Here is a 19,378-nt window from a genome sequence, read left to right as displayed (position 1 = left end):
AAAACCCTGAGATTCTTTAACCACGACTTCAATGGCTCATAGCCTGCTGGGCATAGAAATGGGAAAATATAAACCACACTGCATCAGGGACAGTGCTAGCGCTGTAATTAAAAGATAGGTAAGTACAGCTACATCAGTTATGGGAATATGAGTAAAATACATCAACACTGTTCCTGCTGTTAGTGTATTTACACAGACACTACATCTCGCTGTTTATATAACTTATCCCAATCAAGGAATGGATTTGCACCACACCACCATGACATTTGGATTTTATTTGCTAGAATGGGGCAGCATTTTTGCTGGGGTAGCCCTGAAAACTCACTACAGACAAGCCCTCTAGCTGCTGGCTTTATCGTCTGGAGAGTGGTCTCAATGTACACGCTCATCCTTACCCATATGAGCAGCCATACTGTGAGGAGGAGGATGGTAAAGAAGGTGGCTGTGAACCATATCCACTACTAAGTGTTCAGTCTGATGTTAAAGACTTGACACTCTACAGATGGCTGGCTCTTGCTTTTGCTCTCTCCAAGGAATGCTCTTCAGGGATGCTTGAAAACTGTCCAGCCTGGGCAGGAAGCCTGCCCTATCACAGCCTCCATTTCTCACCTATAGGAGCAACTAAAGGAGAAAGAAAAAGGAAAAAAGGGAAAAAGGAAAAGAAAAAAAAAAGGAAAGTTTAAAACAAAAAAAAAAAGTAAAAAAGAAAAAGAAACAGGAGAGCTCTGTTTTAGCCCCAGCTCTGTCTGCCACTGATTCCTGTGAGATTTTGGTCAAGGAAAGGAACTTCTTTACGTCTTTGTCTTCCTCATTTGTGTAGCATGGGCTAATATTTCCCATTCTCACAAGGCTATGATCAGAATTAATTAGCATTTGAAAAGTGCTTTGAAATGGAAGATGCTTTTGGAAAACTGAAGTATTATTACTGGACTGAGTGAATGGCTCACAAGGTAGGGAAGCATTTCACCATTTCACTTCTTTTTCCCTGAGGGTGGAATTGCCTTGAGAGTATTCTGATTTCTTCAGATTTATTCGTTATTCAAGCATCTTGTACATATTAGGTAACTAAAACAGACCCAAATTTCAATTTTTACCCCGTGAATTATTGGATGTACGGAATCCAAGGCAAATAAATCATCTGATACTGGGTCTCTTCCCCTGCTGGCACCAACTCCTCTGGCATCACTACCAGAGGATGGGCATTTAAAAGCTGTTTTCCATTACTCTTCACATAGGATTTTGAAAAGCACTCCAGCTTTGCCAGTAAAATAAACTCTCACAAGAGTCTCCAGCAAGCTATGGAAGGGCCCTGGACAAGGCTGAAACAAGTACATGTGAAAAAAAATCAGATGAATGTGCTTTGTTTGCTTAGGCCTTGAGTCTGCAGGATGTTTTAAAGTATTCACTTGCAGTTTTGTGATTAATCCTGCTAACGTGAGTGGAACTGCTCCTTGGCAGAATCAGACAAGCACTTAAATACACTACTGAATATAGTTCCCAATTATTATTTCACCAACCCAAGTGCACTTGTGCTCTATTTCAGAAAATTCTTGCATGTTGTTGCACCATCTTCCCCTGTATGCTCTTAATGCTGGCTGCTGCTGAGCTCTGCTTGGAAGAACACCACCTGTGTTATCCATGAAACGCACATTAGTCCATAAAAAATGTATTTCTCATTCCAAGAAACTTCCAGTAAATTTGAAAAAAAAAAAAAATTGTTATGGAGAATATTTTGAAAGCTGTGCCAGTCTGTGGGGGTGGCAGTGCTTAGCTCCATGTCTTCCATTAACTTCAGCTATAATTGCCCATCTACCCTGGGCATCATGCTCTGAATATATCCTCTCAAAGGAGTACGTGTGGACATGAGCATCCCCAAATGTGTTCAAGGCCAGGCTGGATGGGGCCTTGGGCAACCTGAACTAGTGGCGAATTTAGTGGTTGGCAACCTTGCCCGTGGCAGGTGGGTTGAAACTTTGAGGTCCCTTTCAACCCAAACCATCCTATGATTCTGTGAGATAATCAAGAATCATCTAGATAACCTGCAGATCCCTTCCTGCTTGGATATGCACCTCTGTCCTCCTTTGAGGCCCACCGTAACCAGTCCTGAGTGAAGTCCCCCAGCTGCAACCTGCATCTTGCATTTGTGCAGTGCCAGGTGGGGAAGAGAAAGGAGGATGACAGAGGTCAGGACTCTGGACCATTTAGTGTGGTATTATACAAAGTAACTACTCCATATTTCAAACCCAGAAGCTTTGATTTCAAAAACAGATGACCTTTAAAAGGGAGCCTAGAGAAATGGCTGCACACTCAAGTGTAGATGAAAGCCATGGAGCACCGTGCCACAGCTACCTGTAGGGACTGCCCTACACTTATAGGCTATTTTATAGCACAGTTAAATTCTTAGCTATCCTGTTAGCAATCGGCTGTCCATGTGTAGAATGATGCACAACGTGGCAAATCCAGGTCCCAGCTTAGGTCCCAACTGTTGATGAATGTTCTCACCACCCATCCCTTTGGTCTTTGTCTCCTTTCCCCAGCAATGTGATTCTGAAGGATTTCCATGGAGTTAGCATTTCTGTCTGCTGAACTGTATCTAGGATTGTTGGCAGGAGAGCTGCTTCTGTTCCTGAGTAAGGATGGGCAAAAGGCAGGATCCCTCTGTGCCATAGCAATGGGGTCTACAGAGCAAAGGGATAACAATACTCTCTTCAGATGTTTCTGGGACATGTTATCATCTTCATGTTTTGAGACCGTTTCTGCAGTATTCTCAAGAGAGGTGGTGCTGCTATGTGCAGCACTAAAACTACATAAGTTTTGGTCCAAGGAAGTGCTGGAGTTTCTTTAAAGAGGAAAGGCAATGTTAGCTGCTGTGAATGATGGTGTGCCTCTGTGAGTGGCAGCCCTGGGAGGTGCTCACCACCATAAGTCATCTGCACCAGCTTCACACCTGCTTGGAGCAGCTGGCATAGCACAGGGACACCATGTGGCTCCCATCACAAGTGTAATCAGTGAAACCTCTCTTTTATTGTGCTTCATGCTGCCTGACATCAGAACTGAGTCCCTGCAGAATGTCCTTTCTGCTAAAGTCATCTAACAACACTGCAGTGCTGAGCTGGATGGGCAGCAGAGTGAAGGCCAAAGTTGTGTGACTAGCTGTGTCTGAGGCAGTTCCACGCTTACTTATGCCAGCATCTCATCTTCATGACTGTTTCCTCATACTTTAGCCTCGGAGACAGAGACAGACAGTCTCAGTTTAAACCTTTTGCTCCTCTTCTCCTCTAACTCATGGTTTGGGATGTACGTGCCAGAGTGTATTTTCTCCCTTTCCTTACAAAGATCACTCCCATGAGCAGTGATAGGAGTGCAAGCCTGTGTTATCCATGGGAGACCCAGCTGCTCACTGTTAATGTTTAATGACAGCTCTGCAAGCTGGAGATATTCTCAGACTCCGTTTCAGCTGGTCATGTTTCATACAAACTGTTTTCAGCAAACACTGTAAATCTGCAGAGTATTAAGCTGTTCAGTAATGCTGGGCCAGACTCAGAGGAGACTAGAGAAAGCTTGCTGTGACTTACCTCGTCCAAAGCTTTTCTACATCCAGACTTAATATTTTTCACATATGCCAAACTCTCTGCCTGATGCTCTGGTAAAAAAACAAGTTGAGGATCCAACGACCTGCATCGAAGGGTCAGTGCTGAGCAGGACTCCCTCACAGGAAACTTTTCTGTCAGTATTGTCCTGTATGAGAAGTGGTGTCAGATGGTTTCCAAGAATAAATTAATGTACTTCACAATGTTAGGCCAATTGATATCAGCAGAGAATTCAGACAGCTAATTTTCTCTAATTTCCCTCTGGCTCCTGAAAACATTTCCTGCCCTGGTCCTTCTGACAGTCCCATGGTTCCTCTCCAAGCATCTATCCAGGAGAGAGACAAAGCTAGACATGATGTTCAACAAGCTCAAGAACTTACAGATACGATCTAAGGGACTCAAATGATCTGGTATGACTTAAATGCTCGTAGGAGAAATGGTAGGTCAGCTTGGCTAGGAATCTGAACCTTAAGACCAAACAGCCTTCATTTAAATCTCATTATGGTTATAGAGATGTCACAGCTTCAGGAAATTTTGATGTCCCCACCCTCCACCCCCACCTTGACCAAGGACTGTTGATTTTCTGTTGATGTTACTGCTACTCACATTCAAGAATTCAGCCTGTAACTGAGAGCAATGATGGGTATTCTGAAGCACGCACAGGATTTGGTCCTGGATGCCTTGATGTTCTGCAAGACCTTGAAGGACCTTGAGAAGGTCATTGCTTTGGCTGTGGGAGTGAGGTGAACTTGTACAAAGATTTAGAAAACTGTGCATAGCAGTGGGCACAGCAGTGGGCTTGCTGCAGGGGAAATGCATCACAAGGGGACAAGTCAGTGCCTTTCCAGTGCAAAGACAACATGGAGCAAAAGGCTGTCCAAGCTGTGGGGACAAGTTTAAACACTTTCCCTCAAAAACACCTTTTGAGACTAGTAAATATCTGCCGAGACATATTCCATTCATAACTAGAGGGGAGCTGAGAGCTGTCAATCTGAATATCGCAGGTGGAAGGTCAATGACAAATCCCACTCTGACAGGCTCTCTGCAATCACCGATGATCACCGGTGCAGAAGCCATTTGGAGGTTGGTGCTGTGGGGCTGTTTCTGTGGATGATGGTGTACTTATATATAAATATACTATTGCCCTCCAAATGAAGGTGCCAGCTCTGATGAGAATGCTTCCAGAACTGGTGTGGAGGTTTTTGACTACTCACCACAGATTTCCAACTCACTGCGCAGTGCTCGGCGTGGTGCCACTCCAAACCTTCTTCTCCCTTCTCTAGATTCTTTTTGAAAGCACCCCTGTCACAGGAAGGAGATGCTCTCCATTGAGCTAAGGAGGGTTGTCAGCAGCCACTGTAAGAAACCATAATAATCTGTAAGGTTGTGCGCAGCTCTGATGTGCAAATGAGATTTTGAGAAGCTTCACTAACAGGATAACGCAGACAGCATTTAAGAGGAGTTTCAAACTGATCGTAATGCTTCACTTGACAAATGTCTGGTTTTGAACTTTTCTGAGCCTTCAGGGCTTTAAATAGGGAATGTCAGTCTTCTGCAGAATAAATCCTCAATATTTTGGGCTTTTGCTTAGGGAGAGGAAAAAAATACAGAAATCTAAGCAGAGAAGCCGAAAAGAATCTCTTATTTTATTGCTTTCATAATACACCACCACGTACCATTTATTTTCCCTCAGAAGCCAGGGGCATATCTTCTTTAAATATTTACCTACTTTCTTTCTAAGGGCATGTCTGCACTGCACTCACCACACTGACTTGTATGGTAGATATATCCGCCTTTCTTTTGATCTAATACGCCTAATATAGCCAGTATCTAATATCAGGCTAATAAAACCAAGGCCTAATAGCTACAGCAGGAGGTCAGGGCAGTGTGCAACTACCCTGGAGAATATCCTGCAGCTCTGTGTTGCACTGTAAGACCTGTGGTGGTTCCAGGGACCAACAGGCTGCATTGGGGTATGCATCTTTGTCCAGGGAAATCTTTTGGCCTCGTAGATCATTAATTCCATTTGGAAATGGAGTTGAGTCTCCTAGTTCTCCCTCTGCCTCCACATTCACCAGAGAGTTGGCCTAGACAAGAAGAGGCTGTACCATCTCCATCCCCAGAGGCTTTCAATCCCCAATGGGAACAAGCCCAGGGATGCCCCTTCTGACTTCCTAAAGGACTATCCCATCTCTTATGCACTCTGAGCGTTCCCTACATCAACAGCACAAGCTAAAGGCATAAATACACCAAGGACAAGTTGTTTTCTTCTGTCACTACACCTTCTCATAGGCAGGCAGTATTGATTTCTCTCTTACAAACAGAATTATGGCATGCTCAGGCTCTGATTGAGATAGTAGACGGGGACAACAGTGACCACAGGCTCAGAATAGAGTTTGTTTGATAGAATAGGCCTAGTCTAATCAAATGTGGGAGGCCTTTGCCATGAATTCACTGTGTCAAACAGATTTCTGATCAAAAGAACACTTTCACAGTGGGACTGCAAAGTCTGACGCACACCCATCTTGTCCTCAAAATTGCCTGTCGCCTTGGGAATCTCCTTGCTGCCTTGCACAGATAATGTTTTAAGATGTTTTTTTAAATTTTTTTACCTGTGTCTATATTCAGTTACATTTAACTGGTTGTGCATGATGTTACAGAGCGAGCCCGCAAGTCTCAATCTTCCCGTATACGTGACAGAATCTGCAAAAAAAGCAAAGTTGAGGGCTTGGAAGCTATAGGCTCTGTTCCCAGTACTGACACTGCCTTGCTTTGTGTGGGCAGTCTTACAACAGCCCATCTCTCAGCTTCCCTCTGTAGAAAGTGGAAAGAAGAAGAAGCCTTCAGGGGTGTGAGGGTCTGAGCATTTGCAATGGCATAACTGGAAGCTGCAAGAGAAGTGTAAATTATTCTGCATTATAATGGCCCCATCCCTTCACCTCCTCTTTCCCCGAGGACAGGTCTAGTATGACCAAACTTCCTGCCTATTGATGTTTCCCCCATTCCCTGTAGCACTTTGTCTGTGCTCTGCTGTGTTTTTCCACTTCTTTTCCCTAGCAGCCAGCTCTGCTCACGTACTCCAAGCACACCCTCTGCCAGCCCTCATGCAGAGCAGCATGCATCTCTGCCCTCCTGCTGCCCTCCTGCTGGCTAGTCTTGCTGCTAGACACTCCTTCCGCATCTCTGGGGAATACTTAGCACTTCGCTGTCTACACGCCTCACATTGCTGCATGGCAGATGCCCAGCAGACAGACTCAGGCTGCCCACATCCACAGCTCTCAGCAGCAGTGCTGCTGTGTTCAGCATTACCCTTACAGCTCAATTACCAGCACGTCACTCCCCCGAAGCAGGAGGGAGGTGAGGATTTCCACGAGCTTCTAATTGACTTAGGGGAAGTATTTCCCACTTTCGGTGGTTTCCCTGAAATTTAAGAGCTTATTCATTTAGCTCTTTGTGAAAAAGGACTTGGGTGCTCTTGGGAAATTTGCCTGCAGTCTCTTCCCAGAATTTACAGTGGATTCCTCTGAGATGTCTTTCAATGTGAGTGACATCTACATGTGAGCCAGACACCCTGGGCTCAGTTTACAGAGATAAACAGGCATTTGCAGGAAACAATTCATCTTATCCTATGGTACAGAAAACAACCCAATAGCCCAGAGCAATCACAAAATGACTGCTTTCCTCCATAAACTATAAATTCAATCTAGAAAAACAGCTCAGTCCTTGACATAGATTGAAGGATTCAGTTGCCTTCTGCTTTTTGAACTGCCCTACCTTATTTTAGATATACACTAGGCAGGTTTTTATATATTTATATCTGTAGGAAACAAATGTCCTTCTGGTATGCCACCTGGATATCAAGCAAAAAATCTCTAAGTGCTCAAAAATCACCACTTTTAGACAACCTTCCCTCTCATACATACGCTGTCTGTCTATAATTGCTCAGGGAATTCCAGCCCTACAGAAGGAAAAGTTCTGCTTTGGAATCCTTACACCCCTGAATAATTTTCCTTTCATTCTTCATCGTGACTTTCCTGAGCAGGTTTGAAAACAAAACTACAGTTTTTGTTTTGTAATCTTCCCTGGTCTCTGGCGGTCATTTCCTTAGTGCTTGACACCCCCTCCCACTCACATACCTATCCTTGCTCTTCTTCATTCAGACATACAACTGATTCCTAATATTTTCTACAGACTTTCAGTAGGCCCTGTTGCATCTGTGCACTGCTTGCTCGGCAAGCTTTGCACAAACATTTAAGCCTCAGCTGCAGAAGACCTATTCCTGTTTTTGTCTCATCTCTGGGCTGTGAGATGTCATCCCATGACCCATTAATGCCAGTGGCTTTCAGAGCAGGTGCTTCAACCCATTGCAGAGTGTTCAGAGTCTAACATGCTTAACAGGAAGCCTGCATTCCTGGTGCTGTTATCAACAGGATGATAGTTGCTGTTATTGGGGTAGCTGCAGTAATTCCCTTCCATCACATCACAATGTATATCTCCTGTTTCTTAACATAAATGGTCTGCACTGCTATAGCTAAAAAGAGATAACTGGGGCCACAGTGCTACACAACAAATAGTTGATTTTGTTAAAAAGAAAATAAATCAAGTGAGTTCCATGGAAACTGCCAGAGTAATGTGCAGGGATATCATTCAGGTTCTGCAGATAACCACCCCTACCAGGAAATGTATGCAAGATGTCACGTTACAAGTGTTACATCATCAGGAAAAAATCTCAATGGTTGATCATAGCCCCAGGGGGATGTCAGTGATCCCAGCTTCTGTGCAGAGAGTAGTTTTAGAGGAATTAACTCTTTCCTAGGTGAGATGCACCATAAGATCTTACCAGGGTTCCATCCACTTCGCCTAAAAATAGTCATCTCTTTCTTACTTTCCATCTTTGTCTTTCATTCATAAGTGACATGATTTTGCAGACAGTTGTCTATTACATCTCTGTGTCACATAGGATTTTTTTTCTCCTCCATTTCACTAGTGGGTTTTTGCTAGATGCTCAATGTTCATCACAAACCGCTCCTACAGAAGGCAGTAAATGTTATTCACTGAATACAAGGCAGACAGTTTTTCTGTTGTCCAGAGAGCAGCCCTTTGTCTTACATGAAGAAATATTCCCTGTGCAAAACCAAGAAGACCCATCTGTGATAATGCCCAAGGCAGTATGAACATGCCCCTGTTCTGAGGGAAGCGATTGTAAAATAGGTTGTAAAACAGCAAGATATACTGGTTACTGCTGATGCTAAGGGAGTGTTGCCACAGGGATCGGCACCCTCTTCAATCCCATGCCTGGGAAAAGCATCCTGGAGAGGAAATCCCCCCTTGTCCTAAGCAGGGATTGCAGAAGTGGAGCAGTGCTTTTCCTCACACTTCCACGGACTCCAGGCAATCTACAACCTCATTAAAATGTCTTTTATTAAGTCAGGAAGACAGTGGATAGAATATACTTCCTCTTATTCAGTAATATTTTTTACATAAAAACACTGTTCTTAGGCCTCAGCAAGTGCCAAAGCTTTTGAGCTGTTCTCTGTACTGGAATTCTGTGGGATGTGCCTGGAAGCTGAAGTCCAAACACTTCCTGTCCTTAATGGACCCACTATCCCATTGAAAGTTCACCTGTACCTTAGGCCAGCCACACACAGGCAGAAGGAGGAGGAGAGTCCCTGTAACATCTTCGCTTCCATCTGCTGTTTTTCTCATTTGTTTTGCATCCCTCTTGCTCTCTTGGCCACAAATTACTGAGCATCTTATTTCATTTTATTCATTTTTTTTTCCATAATGCAAAAATATACTGCTATATCTCTCTGTCTCTCCAGGCTCTCCACGCTGTCTATTCCACAGGCAGCATGGTCCACCTCCCTGCTTACATACACTGTGTCTATTTTTAAAAAATCTTCAATTTGTAATCTATATACAGAAAAACACCTCTTTCTGTTACTCAACCATGCACTGGTCCCATTTTTGCCTTGTATTTACAGTGGGATGCCCAGTGATTTTGTGCATAGATCTTGTGCATACTTGTTCAAGAGATCTTCCTCACTTTTGACTTGTCCTTCCCTCCCTCCCTCCCTCAATTCCTTCCCTCTTCTCCCCTCCTCACCCCTCCCCTCCCTTTTTCTTTCTGTTTCTCTCTCTCTTTCTCTCCTTCCTTCTCTCGTTCTCTCTTCTTTTCACATTCAAGTATTTTATTCTCTTTGTGCTGTACAACCCCTCAGTCTCCAAACAAGTGACTCTCCTCCAGAGGAACTGAAATCCCCCTAGCACAAAGTATATACTATGCTGCCCCTGAATGTCTCAATTCAGAAATCTTTGAGCTCTCTTTGTTTGCAGTTCACAGAGTTCACCTGCATTTTAGTCTCCTCATCTATTAAAGAAAACAAAGTGGAGAGGAGAGAGGAGGAGAAATACGGCTGTAAAAGCAGCAGTTGCTCAGAGGGCCCTCATGTTCCTGGTACCAGTTGTGGTCCAATCAATCAGTCTCAAATAGCCCACTGGAGAATAACTGCTCAACATACCCAAATTTATTTTCTTTAATAACCGAATCTGCTTGTGACCCCATGGTTATTGCTGACACAAAGTAAGGCCTGCTCAAGCCTTGCTTCCTGCTGTGTGCCAAGCAATAGAGCATCATCCTATTGTTCTCTGCATACAGCAGCTTTAAATCACTGCTGGTCACTTCTGTCTGAGAGATCTGAGAGGGGCTTTCCTATACAGGTCACTCACAGTGTGTGTTTGCCCACACTTGCCCTTGGAGACCTCAGCTTTTTCTGCTTTCTCCTTTCTCTGTAAAATAGAAGTGGAATGGCTCTGGTCATCTTATTGTATGAGTACTTGGCTCCACCAGGGCTCTGAACATGAAGACTGAACCATCAGGGTTGCACAATCTCCATGCTTATGCTCTGGCCAAGTGAAGAGTACCATTGCTCACTAGGAAACTGGTGTGCCCCAAGCAGCAAGACGGAGATTGAAAGCAAAGGTAAATAGAAATCACAGCTAAAGGGCAGGCCTACTTTGTGGATACAGTCTCAGGATGCATTATGTCCTATGTAACATGTTTACAGTAAAATGTGATCCTTCCTGCAGGGATGTTAAGAAGTTCTTCTAAGAAATGTGGAGGGGTGGGTTTGGGGAATTTCTGGAAAAGGAATGCCGCCCAACCCTCAAGGTTCAACTATAAGGCAGGTATTTGAAAGGTAAATGAAAGATCTTTAAAGATTAAACTAAAGTTTGTTAAAGCTGATAAAAAAAACAGCAAACCTGTTATTTATATTATATATATACACATATATGAAAGCATCTTTGTCTGTGTCTGTAGGATTAGAACGATAAAAAACTTACAGAATGAAACCTACCTATTTCAAAGTAGCTTTAGAAACATGGAGGAAATGGTCCCACAGACTTTATCTTAGGTTCAAACCCTGCAGTGCAACCTCAGCACAGGAGTAGCAGCACTATATTAACTTCTTGCAAAGAACTGGTTGCTCTGGAGGCATCTTCTGCTGCTATCTAGAAAGCTCAAGGCACTTTAACATAGCAGCATCTCTCAGCATTCAATCCGGGAATCCCAAATTCTGGGTCTAAGGCATGCATAGCTTCAGTTGACAGGGCACAGTTCCTGCAAAAATTAACTTACTGGGAGCCTTGCACTGCATAGAAATGCGAAGCAGTTGCTTTCCTACCAAGCTATGGAAGTGAAGTTCAAATAGTACACAGCAAGAGCTGTCCCTGGCATACAGCATTCCTTCACCAGCAAGCTCCTGGGTATACTTGGGAGCTTCATCTCTCTTCAGCTACATGTCTTGAAGCTGGACCAAGTGAGGGAGCTCAGGAGTCCACCAGTCCCCCAATGTTACCCTCTGCACAAAGCCAGTGTTTTTCCTACTAGGTCTCCCAAAGTGCAGGAATGGCCTCACAGGACAAAGTGCTCACCTACATGCAAACCTTGGCGTGGTTCAAGAGATGAGTGCTGTCTCTGGGACAGAAGGATGGGGCTGGGCAAGAGCAAGAGTGAAGAGGTGGAAAGGGACAAGCTGGAGCATGGGGAAGGAAAGCCCATGTAGAGGCAGTACATGTGGCTTGCAGGTATGTCAGGTATTTCCAGGTGAGGCCATGAAGTTGTCAGCTGGACTGCATTCATGCCCTGTTTGGCCATGTGAGAACTCTGCCTCCACTAAGTCCCTACCTGCCTCTGGCCCTGGGGTTTGCTGTTGATGAGCAGTAGGGCGTGAGGGAAGAAGAAAAGAGAGAGAGATGGTGAAAAAGGTTAATGTGCATCTGGACCTTATCTTGCTACAGGGCTGGGATGAGCTAAGTCATCCATACTGCACCTTTTAGGCTGGACACACCCCTCGGATGGCTGATCCTCAGCAACTCCTACACTGAGCAGGTAGGCATGTCCCCCAGGACTTCTTGTTCTGAAAGAGGCTCAAAGCACAACAACAACCTTCTTGTGATGTCCAGGGTAGGGCCCACAGTCACTGAATTGCAGCAAGAAGAAAAGACATGGGAGATGCAATGGTATTAATGAAGTACCATCAGCACGCGGATCACTAGGAGCATCATTTTGGCACGAGCATTGAGAAACATGAGAGGACAGGAGGGTTGCAGGCATCTCACTCACCTGGCAGGGCTACTGCTGAAACCCATGATTCTGTCTGTGGAGATGGTCTATCCACAGGGACAGCCTATCTTTCAATGACATATGGAACAATTAATGGACTTCCAGCTAAAAAATTGGCACTGGCTGCAGACAAATGTGTTTTTCCAGTCATTATAGTGTTTGTACTTGGATGTAATCCAAAGTGTGTAAACCTTCCTGGGGACATTAATTGGCTTTTTATTGCCTGTCCCTCAGTAAGGCAGGAGACTCGAGGCTGATGCTGTTTGGCTTTTCATAGGCTTGCTTGGTCTCATAATCTCATGTGAAAATTATCTGGCACAAGTTCTGCAAGTCAGAATAGCAAAAGTATAATTAATTCCCTGTGTGAAATGAAAACAGCCAGTTTTCCACAGCGTCAGCTTGAACATCAACAAGTCATGGAAGTAATATGCAAAAAGCAGAAGAAACTTGCACACAGATAGCAAATCTACTGAATTTTTATGAGGCAGCAATGTTTCACATGCAGCTGGATAAAAATGTCAATGGAGTTCTGAAGCACTTTTCATTCCCTTTATGTATTCATCTGAAAATCTGAAACAGTCTATAAAGACAGTCTCTGAACGGTATATTAATACAATAAATTCATTGAGAGTATATGCTCATGTGATGTTTTTCTTTTCTAGACACTACCATTTTGCAGCAGGTCCTGTACAGATAGCATAGAATGGAAATTATTTTTCTCTAACTGAGGACAGAGAGATAAAACATTTTGAAACACAAGGCCATCCTTTCCACTACCTAAGGTTTTCTGTCCCCATGGCAGATTAGGTGAATTTGTGTCTTCATTCCTACCTTGTGTTAACTCCCATGTTACTCTTCAAGGGCTGAGGCCCTGAGTACGATCTGCACCTGACTTAATGAACTCCAATAGCTCTAACAGAGGTCTTCATTCCTCTTTGGCCCCCCAGAACACACAGCAGTCAGCAGAGTTGTGCTGGCCTAGAGACCTGCTTGTACATCTGCAAACCAGCTAAAATATCCCTGTGGGCTAATGCTGACTTCCAACCACTGGTTGCTTTGCAGGTCCAATAACATGATTTGGAGAAGATGTGTTTCCAAAGGAAAACCTGAGTTGTGCGCACACTGGGAAAGTCAGGCCGCATTGCTGCTCGTAATGAGTGGTGTTGAAAAGCACCTTTCATGTCTCCATCTGGTTGTTTTGCTACAGGTGAGTTGTAACACAAAGAAGAGTTATGCTCTGATAGCGCCAAACACAACTTGTCCCTATTAACTGGGCTCTGGTGAGTATCCAGAACAGATGTTACAGATATATGTCTCACCTCTCCGAAACTCTTTCGACACTTCCTGCTACATTCTGGGATGGTGGTGAAATTAAATATTAGCGCTGCTATTAAAAAAACAAGTGTGTGTTAACAGTGAACTGAATGCATGCTTTCAAGCTACGGCAGGGGAGATTCAGGCTGGACATTAGGAAGTATTACTTTTCAGAAAGGGTGATCAGGCACTGCAATGGACTGCCCAGGGAGGTGGTGGAGTCACTGACCCTGGGGGTGTTCAAGGAAAGGCTGGATGTTGTGTTGAGGGACATGGTTTAGTGGGAGCTATTGGGAATAGGTGAACGGTTGGACTGGATGATCTTGAAGGTCTTTTCCAACCTTGGTGATTCTATGATTCTATGATTTTTTCAACCTCTATACACTGGATAATAAATAGGTAGCACAGGTGTACAATCTACACGTATAAACGTAAATTCTTGGGAGCAATCACCACACTGTATATTACAAAACCAGTGTTGGTATTTGCAGTGTCATTCTACGTGACAAAGTAAGCCAACAATTTCAAAAGAAGCAGTCTACTCAGGAGAGCATATGGTGAATAATAATTTTGCTTTCCTCTATCTGCATGTTGGCTTGCAGTTGGGAATAACAGAAATAGAAATCTATCCTTGTTCTTTACCCATTTCTGTTTTCCCCTTCATACATCTTAGAAGCTTCCTTGGATCATGGACTGCTTCTTCTGCCTCTTGTTGCTGAACAATTCTTAGTGAAAAGCCGTGATATAGCTCCTTGTGTGTGTAAAATGTAGCAGAAATATGAAAGCAAAGATCAAAGGCAGTTCTGTACCTCAGATATCTTCCCTGACCCTTTAAACTGGAGAGGTGCAGAATGAATAATAAGGAGCAGACTCTGCCATCAATTATGCAGAGTTAAATCCAGAGTGGGTTGTTGTAAATCAAGTTACTTCAGAGTTACACAGCATAACTGGGAGCAGATTTGAGATCTGTGTCTGCAGGCCGAAGAACCAAACTGCAAGAGGGAAACCCCATCTCCCTCCCTCTCCACTTCACCCAAGCTCTCAGGCTCTTCAAATAAGCAGACCCATCTGATCTGCCTGCTTTGAAAAGCACACAACACTAAGGCCTTCCTAATCTGCCCAGCTAGTGCAATCCCACTTTCAAGCACATCTAAATGGATCACAGATAAATAAGGGTTTTTATTTAATTAATGAGGCAACACATGGCCTAATAGAACAAAACAACATCAGCAGCTATAAAAGGTGGAGGGAAAAGGCTTGAATTGTCTGAGTGCAAAGCTTACTGGAGGAGAAATAAAAACAATAGCCCAAGTGCTGAATCAAAGGCGTCTGGGACCAAATTTAGATAATTTATTATCTATTTATTATGTCTCTTCTTCTTCTTTTCCAATTACATGATGCTTTTCTACCTCACACAAGCCTTAATCTTGCTAAATATTTGCAAATTGGCACCACATCTGATCGAAACAATAGAGGGGAATGAGCAAAATGATCCAAGTCATGATATACTTCTTATTACAGCGATAGCGTTTCACAAGATTAAAGGGGATTTTCTAGGCAATGGAGACAAATCCAGCACCAGCTTTATTGAGAACATGTCACAGATGCTCCACTTGTTAACATGCGGCAGTGCAAACAAAGGAGATTATCTCTAGCTGTAGGTGTCCCTGTTCATTGCAGGGGAATAAGGTTAGATAGCCTTTAAATGTCCCTTCAAACTCAAATGATTCTATGATTCTATTTCAGTTATTACACATTTTCCCACTCACCCCTTCAAGCGTTCAATTTCAAAAGGCATCATGTGCTGGCTGCTGAGACCTGGGGAAGTCAATGGAACAGTCTTTGAAGCAGAAATCCCAGCCTGATGGCAGCACCTGGGGAAATTATCAACTGCAGAGACCACGCATGGGAGTAACACCAGGAACCAGAATGAGAAAAGGGAGAAAAAAAATGTCCCTCTGTCATGGGGATTTTATGGGCCACGAGTCCTGAGAAACTCCATTCTGGTCCCCCAGTGAGATAAAGCTATTTGTAAACACCAGATTGTGCTATCTTTCTTGCCACCCTGATTGCTAATTAATCAGAAGCAGAAGTGCCTGAGTGAAAAATACAAAGTGTGTGTGGGGGGAAATGAATGGAAGCTTGCCCAATAATTGCTGTTCCCAGTTAGGAAAGAGTCCTCTGAAACCAATAGAATGCATAGCAAAGCAAAAGGTGGCTTGCAAGACTCCAGGATATATCACACCTGAGTTCCAAGCAGCTCTTATGCTATTTATTACAAAAACGACAACTGTTGAGACTGAGAAGAGCTTCAGGGCTGCAGCCCTGACCCTGCCCACCAGCAATTTCATTTCTCTTGCTGTGCTTCCCTCTCCTCCATGGTCTTCCGGATTTGAAGTATAGGTCAAATTTCAAGCCTCATAAATGTTAAGGCTCTCAACTGTACGCTAAAGGGATGCAAGGTAACCATAAGAAAGCTTCCATGATGTGTGGCGGCTTTCTTACGGGTTCGCTTTGAACTGTCGCTGATCAATGAGGATCCATGGCTGCTTCCTGTCCTGCCAGGCCTGGTTTGCACCAGAAAGCTTTACCAGCAAAGGCGGCCTCCAGTCAGAGCAACCTGGTCCTAATTAGAACTGATCTGTTGCACTTTAAAAGGGTTTAGCAACTGCTTTAACTAAGCCTTCAAACGAAGAGCTCCAAAAATCTGGACTGGATTCCAAACAATAACAGTGCTTATCAAGGCATCCTTCTGTCATCAAGCCTGTCAAATGCCTCCTGTCCATCTCTCAGCATTATTTTGACGCTGCTGCTCCCAAAAGCACTGACCGCAAAAGTTGCTGCTTTGGATTCAGGAGCGTAAAATGCCCGATAATATCTATAGGCTGCACCTCATATCCTTACAGTAAGCCCCAGCATGACAAGGGGGAGTTTGGCCTATGTGAAAATGATATTAGAGTCCTGCCGCTTTCTTTCTTTGCACTTTTCCTGCTAAAGTTGGAGGCTATAAAATATCATACTTTATTTCTTTCTAGCGTGGAGTAACAATATATTGTGTCCCTGTGCACCAAAGTCAAGCAATAACAGATGTATATTGTTGAAAGCCTAGGATCACAACCCTCCAAAATACAAAGAGTATTTCATATTTACAAGGCTATTACAGATGTTAGATTTGCACATGTGCCTTTCACATCCACATGCAGTGTGGGAACACATTCAGTGTCATTTGGATAAAATTTATTTCCATTCTGAGTTTCCATTCTGATTGGGCAAATCTCCTATTCTGGACAAAACAAGTTTGAAGCTATGCTTGAAAGGATGTGGAGACCCCTTCTCAAAGTACTTAGGCAATAGAACAGTATTTTGTACTACTGCTCAGGTAGCTCAAAAATATTTTTCCTTCAGAGGTTGAATCTTTCAAAGGTGATTGAGATTTGTGTAATCAGACCTGGAATAATTATGAATAGATCTTCTTTCTACTGGAAAAGTGACCAGCAAACCTGTCAAAGAATCCTTGGTTAGCAAGCCACCAAAGTGGCAGAAACTTGTGTCACATCTAGAATTTGTGACCCAGCATACTGGTGCCTTTTAGCATCCTGGTGTGATAAGAAATTTTCATGATCTGTATCCTCCAAATGGAGGGGGTGATGCAGGAAGCTGTTGCTTGACTTCATCCTTGGTAAGAGCACAGATTCATCATAGACAAGTTTTGATCATAGAAATTCCTGGGCAGATTCTCTTTCACAATGCTGTACCACTTATAGACAAACAGACAATTCCCCATATTTTCATTTGGAAGTTAAATGCTACAATAGAGTGAGATAATGAACTGCATGGACAATACAGTCTGTTGGGAGCCTGGCTTCTTTAAAGGAGAATCCTAGAAATCTGTTGTGGTTGCAGGGGATGAAAACAAATATGGGTAATGGGTGTCCCAGGGAGATAATACAGCTGGATTCCCAGAAAGCTTCTGACAAGGTTCAATCCCGATGTCTGTTGAAACAGCATCCACAAATTGCTGGATACTACCAAGCATGCAAAATGCAGGGCTGAATCTTTGCCCATAGAGGGGATAAAAGAAGGGCTCTGCACCCCTCAGGAAGGGGAAGGTAGAGTCAGGGAGGACCCAGAAGAACAGCAGCTGAAATGGTGGAATGGGTGGAGCAACTCCGTCATGAGAAGAGACTGGACAAGCCTGGGACACTTCAGCTGAGGAGGAAAAAAGCAAACACAACAGGTTTACACAGTAGAGAAGACAGTGGATCAGGTCTCACTGTCACTTACCTCACCACCTGGCCTCCTATTTATCCACAAATAGAATCATGTGACCATCTTGTCATGAGGAATATGGAGAAAACTGAGATGCTCAATGACTTCTTTGCCTCAGTCTTCACCAGCAAGGGCTCTAGCCATACAACACAAGCTGCAGAAAGCAAAGGTAAGAACTTGGAGAAGGAAGACCTGCCTGCTGTATGTGAAGATCCGGTTTGAGACCATATAAATATCCTGAAGGTTCACAAGTCCATGGGACCTTATGAGATCCATCCATGGGTTCTCTGAGAGAACTGGCAGATGAAGTTGCCAAGACATTATCCATCATATTTGAAAGGTCGTGGCAATCTGGTGAAATTCCTACTGATTGGAAAAGGGGAAACATAAACCCCTATTTGAGAAGGGAACAAAAGAAGATGGAGTTTTATGATGGAGTTACGGTACCAGTGGATAAAGCAAGAGCAAATGACACCATCTACCTGGACTTGTGCAAGTGTTTGACACTGTCCCATGTGACATTCTTGTTGCCAAAGTGGAGAAAAATGGATGTGATGGATGGACTACTCACTGGATAAAGAATTGGCTGGATGGTCACACTCAGAGAGTTGCGGCTCAAGGTCCAAGTGGAGACCAGTGACAAGTGCAGTTCCTTGGGGATCAGTGCTGGGACTGGTGTTATTTAATATCTTTGTAGGCAACATGGACAGTGCGATCAAGCAACCCTCAGCAGATTTGCAGACAACACCAAGCTGAGTGGTACAGTTAACACATAGAGGAAAAGGATGCTATCCAGAAGGACCTGGGCAGGCTTGAGAGGTGGGCCCATGCCAACCTCATGAAGTTCAATGAGGTCAAGTGCAAGATTCTGCACCTGGATCAGGGCAATCCCAAGCACAGATACAGGTTGGGTGGAGAATGGATTGAGAACAGCCCTGAGGAGGATTTGGGAGTGTCAGTGGATGAAAGATTCAACATGAGCCAGCAATGTGTGCTTGAAAGCCCAGAAGACCAACCAGGTCCTGGACTGCATCAAGAGAATTGTGACCAGCAGGTCGAAGCAGAAGGACATGGAGCTGTTGGAGTAGGTATAGAGGAGGGCCACGAAGATGCTGGAGCATCTACTCTGTGAGGACAGGCTGAGAAAGCTTGGGCTCTTCAGTCTGCAGAAGAGAAAGTTCCAAGCACTTCTAGCGGCCTTCCAGCACCTGAGGGGTGCCTATGGGAAATCTGGGGAGAGGCTTTCAATACGGGCACGTAATGAGAGGATGAGGGGAAATGGCTTTAAACTGGAAGACGGGTAGATTTAGACTAGATATTAGGAAGAAATTGTTTACTGTGAGAGTAGTGAGAGAACTGGAACAGGTTGCCCAGAGAGGCTGTGAATGCCCCCTCCCTGGAAGCATTCAAGGCCAGGCTGGATGGGGTTTTGAGCCACCTGGTCTAGTGGGAGGTATTCCTGTCTATAGCAGGGGAGTTGGAACCAGATGATTTTAAAGGTCCCTTCCAATCCAAACCATTCTGTGATACTATGATTCTATGATCAACTGCTATCCACCATAACTTACAGTTTCACAAC

Source organism: Tetrao urogallus (assembly GCF_951394365.1).
Source record: "Tetrao urogallus genome assembly, chromosome: 2".
NCBI lineage: Eukaryota > Metazoa > Chordata > Aves > Galliformes > Phasianidae > Tetrao > Tetrao urogallus.
This window is presented reverse-complemented; position numbering follows the sequence as displayed.